The 16,201-nt window shown below is 31.4% G+C and overlaps 1 non-coding gene across 1 annotated transcript; it reads right to left on the bottom strand.

Annotated features, from left to right (window-relative positions):
• Positions 1 to 7,681: 7,681 nt before the first annotated feature.
• LOC114235918 (U6 spliceosomal RNA) lies at positions 7,682 to 7,785 on the bottom strand. The gene has a single exon (XR_003621988.1). It is a non-coding gene; the product is annotated as a U6 spliceosomal RNA (small nuclear RNA).
• Positions 7,786 to 16,201: the final 8,416 nt, after the last annotated feature.

Raw genomic sequence — 16,201 nt, forward strand, 5'->3', positions numbered from 1 at the left:
AAAGTCCTCCCAAATGAGGTGACATTTGAGCACATATTGAAGTGAGAATTAGCTGTGAGGGTATCTGAGAAGAGTCTTCACATCAAGGAGACTTTGGGACAACTCTATGCTGAATATGGGAGTGCAGAAAGGGATGAGGAAGGAGGAGACGATAGGGTATAAAGAGTCTGTGAGACAATTTGACTATGGAAAGTTTGCACACATGTTTGTGAACACACAGCAGTGATTTTCAGATCACTTTGAATATATTTTAAATTATATTGCCTATAATAACAGTAAAATAATTGTTCATCCTGATTAGGGGCTTGATTGGTTTTCCCATTTTGGAAAGTTGATGTGTAAGAAGTGCAGCATCCCATGGAGTTTTCTCTTGTGGATATGGCTCCTTCACAGTAATGTCTACTAGCTGCGAACACTTTATTTCTCTATGCATTTCTTTGTTCTTTTATTATTTACTGTTTTCTGTAGTTGCATATTTTATATTGTTCTATCTTTTAGACGAATAGCAGAAGTAGATTTCCAAACTCCTAGTCTGCTGAAAAGTATTAGAACTTACAGTTTTTTTAACCTGGAGGAATTTTTAAATGGCATGATAAACCATTGCATTTTAAGACTGTTCTCAATAAATCAAACTTTAAAACAAAGTTTATTTTGCCAACCATAGCAAGATTTATCACTAACAAACTGGTCCTGGATCAGAAAGTAAATATTTCAACTAGCAGTTATGCCTGGTTTGTGAATATTACAGCCAGTAAATAGTCCTTTCTCCTTTTCAAAAAAGATAAGCATAAAAACTCATTTGAGATGAGAGGCACTTTTTTTTTTCATATGCTAAGCGCTGAAGCTCTTTAGAATATCATTTTAAGAAGTTAAAAGTGGGAAAAGTACCTTGGCAAAGAAATATAATTATATAGGAATGAAACAATTGCCATTTAAAACTATTACTAAATAATTTAGGAATATTGTGAAATAGTAACAATTATTTCATTAAAATAGATGAAGTCAGAAGGTCAGTGCAACCATGATGCTTTTACTTGTGTTTGGATGGTCGAGCAACCTGATAGGGCTGGTTTTTAATTTATACTGTGATGACACTGAAGTATGCAATCATATTAACCCCATTTATGACAGTAAATCACGACATAGAGTGTAAATTTGCCAAATATATTAAAACAAGCCATAGAAATGATTTCCTGCCTGCTTGAATCTGATTAATTTACTTGTATGTATACATGTACCACCCAGGCATAGAGCTTATCCTTACTTTATGAGAAATATGGTTCCATCTGGAACAATGGTATTTCCCATCAAAATTTGAATTATTTTGGTAACATAATTTATTATTTTGTTTGACTTTGAGAAGTAAGTGATAAACACACCGATTTCAAAGTAGTTAAGGCCAATGATCTTTTGTCTACCTTAATTTGATTGTGATTGTGAATTTAGCACACCAAGTGATAACATGTTAAAATTTAAAATTATTTTGGATTTACTTTGATGTTCTTTTTGTAATGATCATAAGGTGCTTTTGAACAAAGTTAACTACCTACTATATTCTTGTTTGGTAGTTTGTTCTGGAGACATTTTATTTTTAATTAAATTTGTCTTAATCTACATGAAAATACACATATCTTATTATGTAATATCAACTACATTTGAATGTTGCCAATTAGACAATCAATAGTAATACAAAATTTTGTGCCAAAAAAAAAAGAAAAAAGTAAAAAAAGTAAACCTTTCCTTTGCTATAGAGTTACAAAGGAGTCATTGTTCTACTTTAGCACCAAAATCTCCATCCGAAAAAATAAAGCACATATTAGAATGAAAAAAAAAAAAAGGGGGGGATAATGAGATAGAAAGACCTGTATATTTGAGTATTATAGGTAAAGCTTTGTTAGGAAGAAAAAAAAAAAGATATAAGAAAGAGATAAAATTGAGGGATTTTTAGAGAATATTTATTTTTGTTTCTTTTGAAAAGTAATATGTCCATAAGAAATAATTAAAACAGTAACAAAATGAAAAAATTAAAAGCAAGTCATCTTCCCACAGCTGGCCTCAGTCTACCAGACTCTCTCCTAGAGGTAATCCTTGCAACAGTTTGAGTATATCATTCTAGAAATGTTTTACACAAATGCAAGCAAGTAAATGTACACCTATGTTTAATTTAAACATAGATGCACACTTGCATTAGAGACAGTGTTTTGTACTCTGTTACGTTTTCATACATCTTGGAGATAGTTCCAATCCTGCACTTAGAAATATACTTCATTCTTTTTGTTTTGCTTTGTTTAACTTTATTTGTTTGAGCGGGTAATAGAGGCAATGTCACAAAATTCAAAACTCAGAAAAAAATTATAAAGCTGAAAGTTAGTTGCCTGTCCTCCAGCCACTCAGTCCTATTGATTAGCAACAACCATGTGACATTTTCCAGAGATTTCCAGATATTCCATTATAGTTACAAACATATATAACACTTCCCCCACCACACACACATACTCAGGTTGTATAATATACAAATTGATCTGCAAATTGGGTCAATTGTTGAGACGTGGATGGATCTAGAGACTGTCATACAGAGTGAAGTAAGTCAGAAAGAGAAAAACAAATATCGTATATTAACACATATATGTGGAACCTAGAAAAATGGTACAGATGAACTGGTTTGCAGGGCAGAAGCTGAGACACAGATGTAGAGAACAAACATATGGACACCAAGGGGGGAAAGTGGCGGGGGGGTGTGGGTGGTGGTGTGATGAATTGGGAGATTGGGATTGACATGTATACATTGATGTGTATAAAACTGATGACTAATAAGAACCTACTGTATAAAAAAAAAATAGAGAATACCTATTTATTAGGTTTATAGACGTGTGCAATTTTAAAAAAAACAAAACACTACTGTTACCTTAAAAAAAAAATAGACTATACATTTTCCTGTAAGCACAGCTTTAGTCACATCCAAGTTTTGGTATGTAATATTTTTATTATCATTCAGTTCAAATTATTTTCTGACTCCAATTGTGATTTGTTTTTGGGGGGGTTACTTAGAAGTAGTGTATTTCATAACTTCTAGTTACTTTTTTGTTACTGATTTGTAGCTTAACTACAAGTCAAGAAACACACTTTGTATAATTTTAATACTTTGAAATTTGTTAAAATTTGCCTTATAGCACAATATGGTCAGTTTTAAAAATGTTCCAAGTGTGCTTGAAAATAATTTGTAATTTCAAGTTTTGGAGTATAGTGACTATATATCTGCTTGTTGGAAAAAAACAAAAAAAGAAGTAAAATAAAACAAGTTGTCTTGGAGATGATCAATTTCAGCATGTATAGAGCTGCTTAATATTTTTTTTACAGCTACATGATACTCCATCATATATGTGTACCATAATTATTTACTCAGTCCCCTTTGATGAAAATTATTTCCCATATTTTATTATTATACACAAGGCTACAGTGCATGCTTGAAAATATACAACAGATGTAATGATCTATATGGGAGTAGAATCTAAAAAAGGGTGGATATATGTATATGTATAACTGTTGCACTTTGCTGTACAGCAGAAACTAACACAACATTGTAAATCAACTATACTCCAATAAAAATTAATTATAAAAAGTAAAAAATAAAATATACAACAGAGCATATATATGAGTATATATTGATATACTCCTAGAAATTGAATTGCTGGAACAAAGACGTATGCAAATAAAGCTTTAGTAGATGATATCAAATTGTTCTCCACAGTTGCTGTACAAATTTGCATTTCTACCAGAAAACTGCAAGGGTACTTTTTTCCCACACTTTTTACAACATAATTTTTTTTAATTGCTTCTTTTCTTACCTAATTGACTTTTTAACAGTGTTACCTCATTGTGGCTTTATTTTGTATTTCCCTTTTTTATAAGTGAGTTAGAGTATCTTTTCATATTTTTAGGCTAATTGCTTTTCCATTTCTGTGAACTCTCTTCCTATGCTTTTCCCACATTTCTATTGGGCTATTCGTCTTTTTCTTACTGATTTGGTGGAAGTATTATATACTGAGATAATTTACTGAGTGTCTGTGATATAGCTATGTATGTTTCTTCCAAGTGTGTCATGTATTTCTTTTCACTTTGCTTATTTTTTTCCAGCCACACATTTTTTTTTAATGCACTAAATCTACTAATCTTTATTTTATGGCTTCTGTTTGGGGTTTGGGTTTGGGGTTTAATAATCTGAACTTTAACTTGTAATCAAGTGTGATATAGGAATCCATTTTTTTCCCCCCCAGATAGCCAGCCAGTGGTCCCAAAACCATTTGCAGAATGATTAATTTTTAATACTATAAATTTGAAATGTCAGTTTTATCATATTCTAAAATCCCAGATGTATAGAGTACTATCTCTGGATTTCTATTTTATTCCTTTGAAATTTCAGTCCTTCCATGAACCAATACCACATTTATTTATTCAGACTGAATAATATTTAATATCTGGTAAAGCTAGACCCTTATTGCCTTGTCAGATTTTCTTGGCTCTTCTAGTATGTATATTTTTCCAGAACCACTTTTGAATTGACCCTCTAGTTAAAAAAAAAAAAGTCAGATATAAAGATTAATATATAAATAATAGATTCTGATATTTGGGGGGTATTGAATTACATTTATTGATTAACTCATGAAGCATTGACAGTTTTCTAATTTTGAGTGTTCCTATCCAAGAGTAAGGTATATCTTTTATTATTTTATCTGAATTATGTTTTGCAGTCATTTTAGACAGTTTTTAATCATATTTTCTGTTGATTTTTATGTATTTGCAAATCATAAATGTCACATTATTAGATTCTTTATTTTTTATAATGTATATTCTTATTGTTATTTGTAATAGTATCTATTATTGTTATTATTAGTGGTAGTGGTACTAGGTGTAGTAATAATAATATTGATTTTCTTGGTTTATCTAAGAAATCCGATAGTATTTGCAAATCATTGTAATCTTTATTCTTGGATGTTTCCTGTTATCCTTTCATATATATGTTTGTATATTTATATACATATATACAGACATATATATTATGTATATAAAATATTTGTATGTCTATATATTTCCTTTGTCTTAATAACTGATTAAGAGGGACTTCAAAACATTTCTTGTATGCTTGTTTATGTTGGGTGTTATTAATTTTTACTTTAATTGAATTATGCTCGGAGGATATTGTTTGTATTATTTTTATTTTGAAGTTTATGGAGAGTTTTGTGAGGCTTACTATATGGCTATTTTTACAAATGATCTTGGGGAAGCTGAAAAGTAGTTATATTCTTAGTTTTCAGATTTAACTTACTGAGTATACTGTTTGGGCATTTACATATTTCTTAATTTTGTTCATATGTGTCACATACTGAAAAAATACTTCTTTTTCTTATTTCTTTTTTAATTTCCTGATGTTTTTGTGTAAGAATATTGATGCTATGTAATTTGGTGCATAGATATTTTTAAATTCTAGAACTGACTACTGATGGTGCTCTTTAGCAATATGAACTACCTTTTTTTTTTGGTCTCTTTTTCTTCTACTTCAACCTTTTTAAACATTGTAATTATCTTATGTGACTGTTCATATTTTTATTTTTATCATTTTGCATCTATGTTTATACATACTGTGTGATGCACTCTGAGAATTTTTTTCATTTTAAGGAAACATTTTTCTCTATTTACACTTATTGATATAAGTATTTCTAGTCCCAGAAACATATTTTATGTAATACTTTCTGAGTGTATTGCTTCTTTTTGAGTCTTTCATTCCAAGGAACATATTTTTGTCTCTACGTTATTTTATTTTATTTTTATTGAAGTATAGTTGATTTACAGTGTTGTGCTAATTTCTGCTGTACAGCAAAATGACTCAGTTATACACATATATATATTCTTTTTTTATATTCTTTTCCATTATGGTTTACCCCAGGAGACTGGATATAGTTCCCTGTGAGATACAGTAGGACCTTGTTGTTAATCTATTCTAAGTGTAATAGTTTGCATCTAATAACCACAAACTCCCAGTCCATCCCTCTCCCTCCCCACCTCCCCGTGGCAACAAGTCTGTTCTCTATGTCTGTGAGTCTGTTTCTATTTTGTAGATAGGTTCATTTGTGTCATATTTTTAGATTCTACATATAAGTGAAATCATATGGTATTTGTCTTTCTCTTCCTGACTTTCTTCACTTAGTATGATAGTCTCTAGTTGCAGCCATGTTGCTGCAAATGGCATTATTTCGTTCTTTTTCATGGCTGAGTAGTATTCCATTGTATATATGTATCACATCTTCTTTATCCATTCATTTTTAGATGGACATTTAGGTTGTTTCCATGTCTTGGCTATTGTGAATAGTGCTGCTATGAACATAGGGATGCATGTATCTTTTTAATTATAGTTTTGTCTGGGTATATGCCCAGGAGTGGGATTGCTGGATCATATGGTAGTTCTATTTTTCATTTTCTGAGGAACCTCCATACTGTTTTCCATAGTGGCTGTACCAACTTACATTCCCACCAACAGTGTAGGAGGGTTTCCTTTTCTCCACACCCTCTCCAGCATTTGTTATTTGTAGTCTTTTTAATCATGGCCATTCTGACCAGTGTGAGATGGTACCTTATTGTAGTTTTGATTTGCATTTCTCTAATAATTAGTGATGTTGAGCATCTTCTCATGTGCCTACTGGCCATCTGTATGTCTTCTTTGGAGCAATGTCTATTAAGGTCTTCTGACCATTTTTCAGTTGGGTTATTTGTATTTTTGTTGTTGTTGAGTTGTATGAGCTGTTGCTGTATTTTGGAGATTAAACACTTGTTGGGTGCATCATTTGCAAATATTTTCTCCCATTCCTTAGGTTGTCTTTTCTTTGTTTCTTATGGTTTCCTTTGCTGTGCAAAAGCTTGTAAGTTTGATTAGGCCCCATTTGTTTATTTTTGTTTTTATTTCTATTGCCTTGGGAGACTGACCTAAGAAAACACTGGTACAATTTATGTCAGAGAATTCTAGGTTATTTTATATTTCTCCAGAGATTTTCTTCTAATGATTACTTTTATAATTATATCTTTATGTCGCTGCAACTCAAAGGGTAGCCTGTGAACTAGTGCTGCTCTGCAAATGGTGGCTTAATGATTCATACAGAGATGAGTACAGAAATTGTGAATATGCTTTTAGAAACTTATAGGAATTGACGATGCAACATCCAAGCCTGTGATAAGTTAACAAGCATTAGTGAACAGGATTGTACAGACCAGTTTGGATGTTATTGTGCCCATGTGATGAGTCAAAGTAGCCAGACATGCGTACTAGTTGAGCTCACTAAGACTGTGCTTCAGTGTATAGTATCTTAAGTTTAATTTGTCATAGGTGTATAAATAAAATGAGTAAAAATATAAGGATTATCAACAAAAGTTAGAAAGTTAAAACAGAATTTCTCCATATATTATTGCATATTCCATAATTTAACAATTGCCAAATGAAATAGGAGATAAAGTTATCATAAAACCCCTTATACATTTGAATTTTATTTTCAGTCAAAAATCTTGATAGGTAATTTGTGTAACCATTTTTATTATTGATAGATAATTTAAATTAATTTAAATTTAACTTTTTTAAAAAACATCTTTATTGGAGTATAATTGCTCTGCAATGGTGCGTTAGTTTCTGCTTTATAACAGAAATGTGGAACGCTTCACAAATTTGCGTGTCAGCCTTGCGCAGGGGCCATGCTAATCTCTGTATCGTTCCAATTTTAGTATATGTGCTGCCGAAGCGAGCACTAAATTTAACTTTTACATTATAAAGTAAATAGTTGGACTGACTACTGGTGAAGGATTGAAGATAGAGTTTGAAAATAAATAATAAATTTATGAAGATTATTTTAAATTCAGTTTAAAATTATAAAAATGAAAGTTTTAAAGTTATGAGGCAACATCTTTCTTATTTTAGAAAGAAAGTAAAAATAAATGTTCTGAGTTTCTCACTGTGGCTTTAAAATATCTTCTTTCCTTCTAGTCAATATAACTTTTAAGACTGGCTTTTGCTACTAAGGTTGGCTTTTGCTACCATGAGTGCTAATAAAGTAAAACATAAAAACAGTTTAGGTTGCACAACCCAATTTTAGTAGCATTATTGTCAACCTAATCTAGATGAGTTAAAAAACAAAAAGCACATGCATTTGTCATGTTAAAATTTTTTAATATTGAAAAATACAGTATTTATTAAAGTGTCCATTTAATATAAGTAATCACTTAATATGGGGAATCACTCTAAAAATCAGGATGTAATAGCAACTCTCTGTATTATATGCATATAGTCAATAAACAATGTATACAGTTGTGTCATTTTCCTATTTTTGTTTATATTTTTAGACTATTAAAATGTAGTTTCATGTCTTTTGAATCTAACAATATGAAAGGAGGTTGCATTTTGTAGATCTCTTTTTTTCTGCTAGTTCATTTTTTTAATTGAGGTATAATTTCCATAACATACATTTCACTTACTATAGATGTCCTGCTCAATGATTTTTCAGTAAATGTATGCAGTTTTGCAACCATGACCACAATCCAGTTCTAGAACACTTCCATGATCCAAAAAGTTCCCTTGTGCCCCTTTGCAGTCACTCTATGTTCCCATTCCCAGCTCCAGGCAAGCACTGTTCTGGTTTTCTTCTTTATAGTTTTGTCTTCCCTAGGCATTTCATGTAAATGGAATCATACAATATGAAGTCTTTTGTATCTGGCTTCTTTTGTTTAGCACAGTGCTTTTGAGTGGCTTAAAAGCTGTCAGAAGTAAAAACAACAACAAAACATGGAGTCAGACTCCTCATTACACCCTGTCACACTGATAGAGTGCTTCCTGTAAATATGGCTTAACTGTGTCCTTCCATGTGGAGCACCTCCTTTCCAGACATGCACAATGTTTGCTAGACAGATTGTTCAGCCTTCAGACTCACTTTACTTTTATTGTTCCAAATGGAGCACTGGTGATTTTGTGTCTTGTTATATACCATTACCTGCTAAGTAAATCTGCCAGAGTATACATAGATCTGCATCAGTCGGCCTCCTCTCTCCACACCCTCCCACACCCCTTTTCATCTTCACTGTTTATCAGCCTTTCTTCTCTTAATGGTTCATTGTGGATGAACCGGCCTTGATGATTTCAGTTGACAGTGAAAACATAAAAGCTAAACAACCTCACTCACACACTCTATTCTGCAACATTAGAAAAATTACTCACAGCCTAGTATATATCCCTGCATGAACTTCTCTTCCCCATTATCGCTGTATGGAGAATGACTTAGTGAAGTCATATGGGTAGACAAGAAATAGATGAAGGTGGCTTGGACTAAGGTGGTAGCAATGGAGTTATTGAAAAGACAATATATATGAGGCATTTTATTGGTTATTTATTATTTGTTGATACTGAGTGATTTACTTTATCCCACTTAATTCATATGACTATGGAACAGTTCTTTCTAACCTCAGCTTTCAGATGAGCAAACTGAATCTCAGAGAAACTAGGAAAAGTTCCCAAGATAATTTTATAAAAGCTTGAGCTGAATTTTGACCTCCAGCCAGTCTGGCTATAACTTTTGTTCTCTTTCGTGTTTGTTTGAAACCTCAAAAGCTCATTATCTAAAACAAAACAAACAAAATACGTGTGTTATGGAGGAGGGAGATGTAAACACAAATCATCCATGCCAATCCAGTATAAACATTGAATCATTTTAGTGTGTATTTCTACACAATCTTTTTGCTTTTTGTTTTTTCTCCTGTGTAAATAAGTGTCTTTTCTCTCACATCAGTTTTATAACCTCAATTTTTTATCTACAGTTTTAATATAAGCCGTTTCCTATCTCATTAAAAATTTGTAGAGCTCAAAGTAATAGTATGAAAAAAATCCTTGAAATGAAAAGACAACTAAATCTGCATATCAAAAAGCAAAATTAATTCCAAGAAATGTTGATTCAGAAAAAAGCCATCAAAAATTCTGATATATTCTATGAACATTATTATAATTCAAGTAAAAACAAAGGATTCTTTAAGCAAAAAATCTAGAACCCTGTGAAGAGGAAAAATGTTCAGTTGGCTTTAGATTTTTAAGCAGAAATACCCAGTGACATAAGACAATTAGGATATGTTTGAATGAAAATATAACTCACAGAATAAAATTATTTTAAGCCAATGTATCATTCAAGTTCATAAACAACTGATAAACATTCTTAATCCTGACTCATGTAATAATGCGTTCATGACTCCCTTTTGAAGAAAATTGAGATGAGAGATGAATTTAAATAAAGACGTCAGTAATGACATCTAAGAAAGAGGACTAGTAGTGAACATTAAATTTACTTAAGTCTGAACAACTATGGGGCAACTGGTTACAAAATAGAATGGAAATGCAATAAACCTCGACATTTGTGAGGCTAATTAAAAAATTGAGATGGGGAAAATTTTTGATAACTGTGAGAATGTCAATTATCTAATAATTCATAAAGTAAATATATACTGTCTACATTTGAAATATATAATATGAAGACATGATTTAATCCTCTTAATTTTTAAACTATTTTTTCTAAATAGAGATTTTATTTTTAAGAGATAATATTCTTATGGGGTTTAGCATTTCCTTCAGTTTTACTTCAAAATATTTCTTTCTGCTCAATTCAAATGCAGTTATAATGTTTTAATTTTAAAATAACGTATATAATGTGACCCCATTATTTATAAAATTATTTTTATCTTTGTATTTACTTATCTATTGATATACATACTCCTCCAGAATATTAATAATTGTGTGTGTGTGAATAATTCATTTTGGATGATTTGAAAAATGTCTTTGGAATTCTGTATATAGACTGACTTTTTATAATGAGCTGTATTATTTTCCCAAAATGTTATTATTTTGTTAGAACAGGTACTAAAAGTTAAAATTGAAAACAGAATCTTTAGTTAATGTACAGTTACCTTCAAAAGAATGAACCATGTTTTATTTAACCATTAGGCTATGGAAACCAATTTATGTTATTTCTATTTTTTATGTGTTTATTCATTTACTGAAGAATTATTTCAGTATAGTTTTGGAAATAGTCATTGTACTAGTTGGCAATTGTCACAATAATGCTATATAACAATTCACCCCTAAACTGACCGATTTAAAATCAAATCATTATTTTTTTTCATGCACAGCCTCTGGGTTAGCTTTGACTGTGCTGAACTTGACTGCAGGATGCAGATTGGAGGCAGTTTGGCTCCAAACATTTCTCATTCTCTGGCTATCCAGTTCACATTCTTTTCATAGCAAAAGAATTTCTTTTCATATTGCAAAAGAGCAATAGCAAGACAGCAAGCAGAAACCAATAGTGCTTCTTAAGGTCTTGGCTCAGGCTAGCGCGTATTCCATTAGTTAAAGGATTCACATGACCAATCTCAACATCAGTATAGCAGGGAAATATACTCTGCATCAAGGGGAATGATAATAAATATTTGTTGAAAAATAATTCAGTCTGTCAAAATCAGTCAAATATGAAACCAATAAATGTGTAACTACAGCTTAGGTATAAGGTTGTATCATCTACTGTGAGGTTGAGGTAATGTTTTCTGGACCTGACATATGGTTGACAATAATTAGGATTTCATTAGGCAAATAAGAAGGAGTGAAAGAGTGTTTAACCAAATGGAATAATATCCAAAAGGACTACTTTATGGAAGGAGCATGTGTTGAAGGGACGGACATGTGTTAGTGTGGCTAAAGCATGGTGAGAGAAAGTAACAATTTGATCGTTAAGTCAGATTTCTGGGGGAGAAAAATATAAATCCTCAAAAAGCCAATATTCCAAATGACCAATTTCTTGAAAGGTTATTTGCTGAAAATCAGTATTGACCTAATAATCAAGTTACAATTTTTAGAGTATCAAGCAGAGTTTATGGCAATTTATGTTACATGATGGCTTCTATAAGCTTTGAGGATGTTTAGCATTTTAGTTTTGCTTTTATTTTTAATTTATTACTGCTGTTTTGTTGAGGCTGGCCAAAGTATGATACAGTCATTTTGTTTTCTGCATTTTGGGCCTTTGACTTTAGAAAATGAAAATATTTTATACACTTCTAATTTTAGCATTTACATGTTTTGAATATCAAGGATTTTTTTTCCAAATCACAGAAAAAATTATTATCTCTTCTAATAATTTGCACCCTGATCTTTTCTTAAATGTATTTTAGTCCCTATATATCTTGACTTACCTGGTTGAATGAATATTTTGCATTTACTGTAAAAATGTAAAGCATACTAAGTGTCTGAAATGTGAAATACACTCAGTGGATATACTTTAAGCTGCGTTGAGAATCCATGGTGAATCAGTGTTAGGGAAGCTGAAAGTAAATTAAAACACAGCTAAAACTATGAAAAAAAAGTTCTAAAAGAGCATTAACTTTATTCCATGAAGATAAATTCATGCAATTTTGCATATAATTAATAGATGCACATTTTAAATTTGAGGAGGGAGTGGTGTGTGTGTGTGTGTGTTTGCTTGTTCATGTGTGTATATACACATTAAGTGAATCTTTGATAAGTCTTTTTGTTTCACTATTTAAAATACGCATTTTCCATTTCACAAAAAAATTAAACCCACCATCTTTTGTTGTCATATTGTGAACTGCATGTTTGCCAATATATACCAGGTACTGGTTTATCTTTGCTTTACATGTGAGTCCAATATTTTGCTTTCAAATTTGATTTAGGTTCACTGGAGCTTGTGTATCATTTATTATTAAAATATACTTCTCCAGTGTTAGCATTCATATATCCAGAATAACATCAATATACCGCTGAAATACCCGCCCCCCCACCAAATGAAACCACTAACCAATGAGCCAACAAACTGAAACAATGTTAACCAAAAAGCAATCTCAATTTATAAATTTCTTCCCTTTCATTCTTTTTCTCATCCAGTCTCTGTCATTCCTTTGGAAGTGTTTACTTGTGGTGGAATCTACTGCCTCTACTCTATTCTGACTGATGACAAGAGAACCACTGATATAGAAATAAAGCTCTTCTAAACAGGAAATGACTGCTATGACCCATGAGTTACTATATATATAGTCTTTATGTCTGATCTAGTCACATTTTTTTTTCCACCATGTTTTTCCTGTCAGAAACTTATGGCTTTTTCTTTTTTTTTTTAAGACTCCATGCCTTTTCAGGACTGATGCTATATGTGGCCTCTCTCTTGCTATATACCAGGCACAAGTAGACCATTCCTTTGCTGTTCCTGGAGTCTTGCTTACATGTCTAACACAGGAAGTATTCTCCCTGCTCAGCAATTGTATCCTGCTGTCCTTTTATACCTCGTGTCTGTTTTAGACAGGCCTCCTAGCTGACCCATGATGTTCTAGCATCTCTTTAAACATAAGACAAACTTCTTTATGTACTTTTCTACACCATGACACTCTTTCCTACTCACCATCTCCACTTTTGAAAAAATAAATTTATATGCTTTTTTGGTTACAAGGAGGAAGGTATGGAAGAATATTGTAAATTCACATCTTATTGTATATTCACATCTTTATACAGGTATATTTTTTAAATGAATTTTATTATTTTTATCCTGAGCTAATAACATCTCTTTTAAAACATTTAAAACAATAGCTATTTTACAAATATCATTGCAAATTTATAACATAATCACTTATGGATAACCTTTACTCAAACAGAGCAGCTCTTTAATTTTGAGATTTTTTGCCAGATCCTCTTTTCTAGTTAAGCCCAGATATGTATGCTTGCATGTACATGTATTACATATAAATATTTTTTAAGTCTTTGGTATTTATATTAAATCAATCAATGTACCTGATAAAATAATGCATTTATTAAGAAATTCTTACCTTCTTTTTAGGTTGCAGACTTTCCTCTCCTCCCATTGTATAAATGACTTGATAAAGTAAAGAGCCTCTAGTTTTTGGCTTGCCATTCATTTCATTCTCAGAGTGTCTGAGTGTGAAACATCTGTTTGAAATGTGGTTTGTTTTCTTTTTGTTTACATTTGTTAACTTTGCTACAATGTTTTCTGAGGACAGGGAATGTTAACAATGTTCAGTCACTTTTTCTTTTCCAATAGTTATTGTTTCTTTAATTAAATTTCCACAAACTGTGAATTACTGAGTTACCTGAAGTTATTGGATTTGTGTTTCTTGCCTCCCAGGATGCACATTTCTGAATCACAGAGCAGGCTGCATTTTCTTTGCATTTCCCTTCATTCACTATATTTTACCTTATAAAACCATGTAAAAAATGTGAACAAATCTTTAATCCTAACATAATACATTTGAATTTTCTTTTTTATATAGAAAAATATGGATTTATTCTTTATTTTTATATTGTTTTCATGTCTTTCCTATAATTATGCTTTTTCTCAAGGGATTTGCTGGTATCAAAGCCCTAAATAAAACCCTTTTACTCACATTTCAAATTTCCTATTATTTTTAATACCTTATAACCTATTTTAGGGTCTCTCCTTTTCATAAAACACTGCTCATTTCTCACATCCCTCTCCCTGTGCTATGTTCATGCTCCCTTTGGTCATGTGTATATATTTAGTTTTTTATTAGAAAAAAATGAAAATTAAGATAAAGAGCCAATTTTTTTTTGTTTCAGATATAGATACATTTAACACAAAACTTCATCAGTTTCATTAGTCCTTTTTCAAATTTGGTTTTATTTGATTAAATTTCTCCACATAAATCCTTCTCAAATTTATTGTGCTTTAAGATCATTGTAATAATCCATTTCATTTTCTATATTATTTAAAAAATTATGTCTGAATTTGTATTTTCATATAAAGATTCTATTATCTTTTAACTGTTTTTTAAACTGAATCTTGACATGTATTATTATTATTTTTCTTAATATTGTTTAGGCTCACTAAATAATGCCTCTTTTATTAAGGTAGTTTTCCTTCCAATTGACATCAGCCTGGCTAAATTGCACAATTTTATTACACCTCATTATGAAAAAGGAGATCATTTCAGCCATTATAAAGCTTTTTTATATTTTGCTATCTAACTACAAGTTTTTCTTAAAATATTTCTTATTTATGTCAGTGATATTTTAAAATACGTATTACATGAAATTCTTTTGTGTATTAAAATCTTGGTCAGTTTCTCTATTAGGTAAATACACATTGATATGTATATTTTTTAATATTGAGTTACATTTATTCACTTTTGGAAAACATTTCATTGTCTCTTGGTTTGCATTGTTGATAATTATGAATCTGCTGTCAATCTAATTGTCATTTCTTTTCTCTCTGAATGGCTGTTCAAAGTTCCATTCTTTAATTTTGGCTTTCCACAATTTTACTACTAGGTGTTTAGTTGTGGACTAAAAAAAAATCCTGTTTCTAGTTTTTGTATTACCTGAATTTTAGGATTTATATGTTTAATCAATTCTAGGAATTTCTTAGCTAATATATTTTAAAATATTGCAACTAATCCACTATCTCTGTACTCTTTGCTTACACTTAAATTGGAAGCACATGGTGAATTTTCTTATTATATCTTCTTGTCTTAAATCCTCTCTTTACTGTTTTTATAGTTTTATGTCTTTGTGCTGTATTCTGTGCAATTTTAAAGGTCTCTTTTGTAATTCACTGATTTTCTTTTTTGCAATATCTAATTATAATTGTCCATTGAGATTAATTTTAATTAATCAACTAATTTTTTTTAACAATTATTTATTTATTTATTATTATTTTTTTTTTTAACTGGGCCTACCTGGATAACCCAGGATAATCTCCCTATCTCAAGGTCCTTAACTTTTTTTTTTTTTTAGATTCTTTTTTTTTTTTTGACATGGACCATTTTTTTTTTTTTTAATTTTATAGCTACTGTATTTATTTATTTATTTATTTTTGGCTGTGTTGGGTCTTCGGTTCGTGCGAGGGCTTTCTCCAGTTGCGGCAAGTGGGGGCCACTCTTCATCGCGGTGCGGGGACCGCTCTTCATCGCGGTGCGCGGGCCTTTCACTATCGCGGCCCCTCCCGTTGCGGGGCACAGGCTCCAGACGCGCAGGCTCAGTAGTTGTGGCTCACGGGCCCAGCCGCTCCGCGGCACGTGGGATCCTCCCAGACCAGGGCTCGAACCCGTGTCCCCTGCATTAGCAGGCAGACTCTCAACCACTGCGCCACCAGGGAAGCCC

The sequence above is a fragment of the Balaenoptera acutorostrata genome, chromosome 2, assembly GCF_949987535.1.
Source record: "Balaenoptera acutorostrata chromosome 2, mBalAcu1.1, whole genome shotgun sequence".
Lineage (NCBI taxonomy): Eukaryota > Metazoa > Chordata > Mammalia > Artiodactyla > Balaenopteridae > Balaenoptera > Balaenoptera acutorostrata.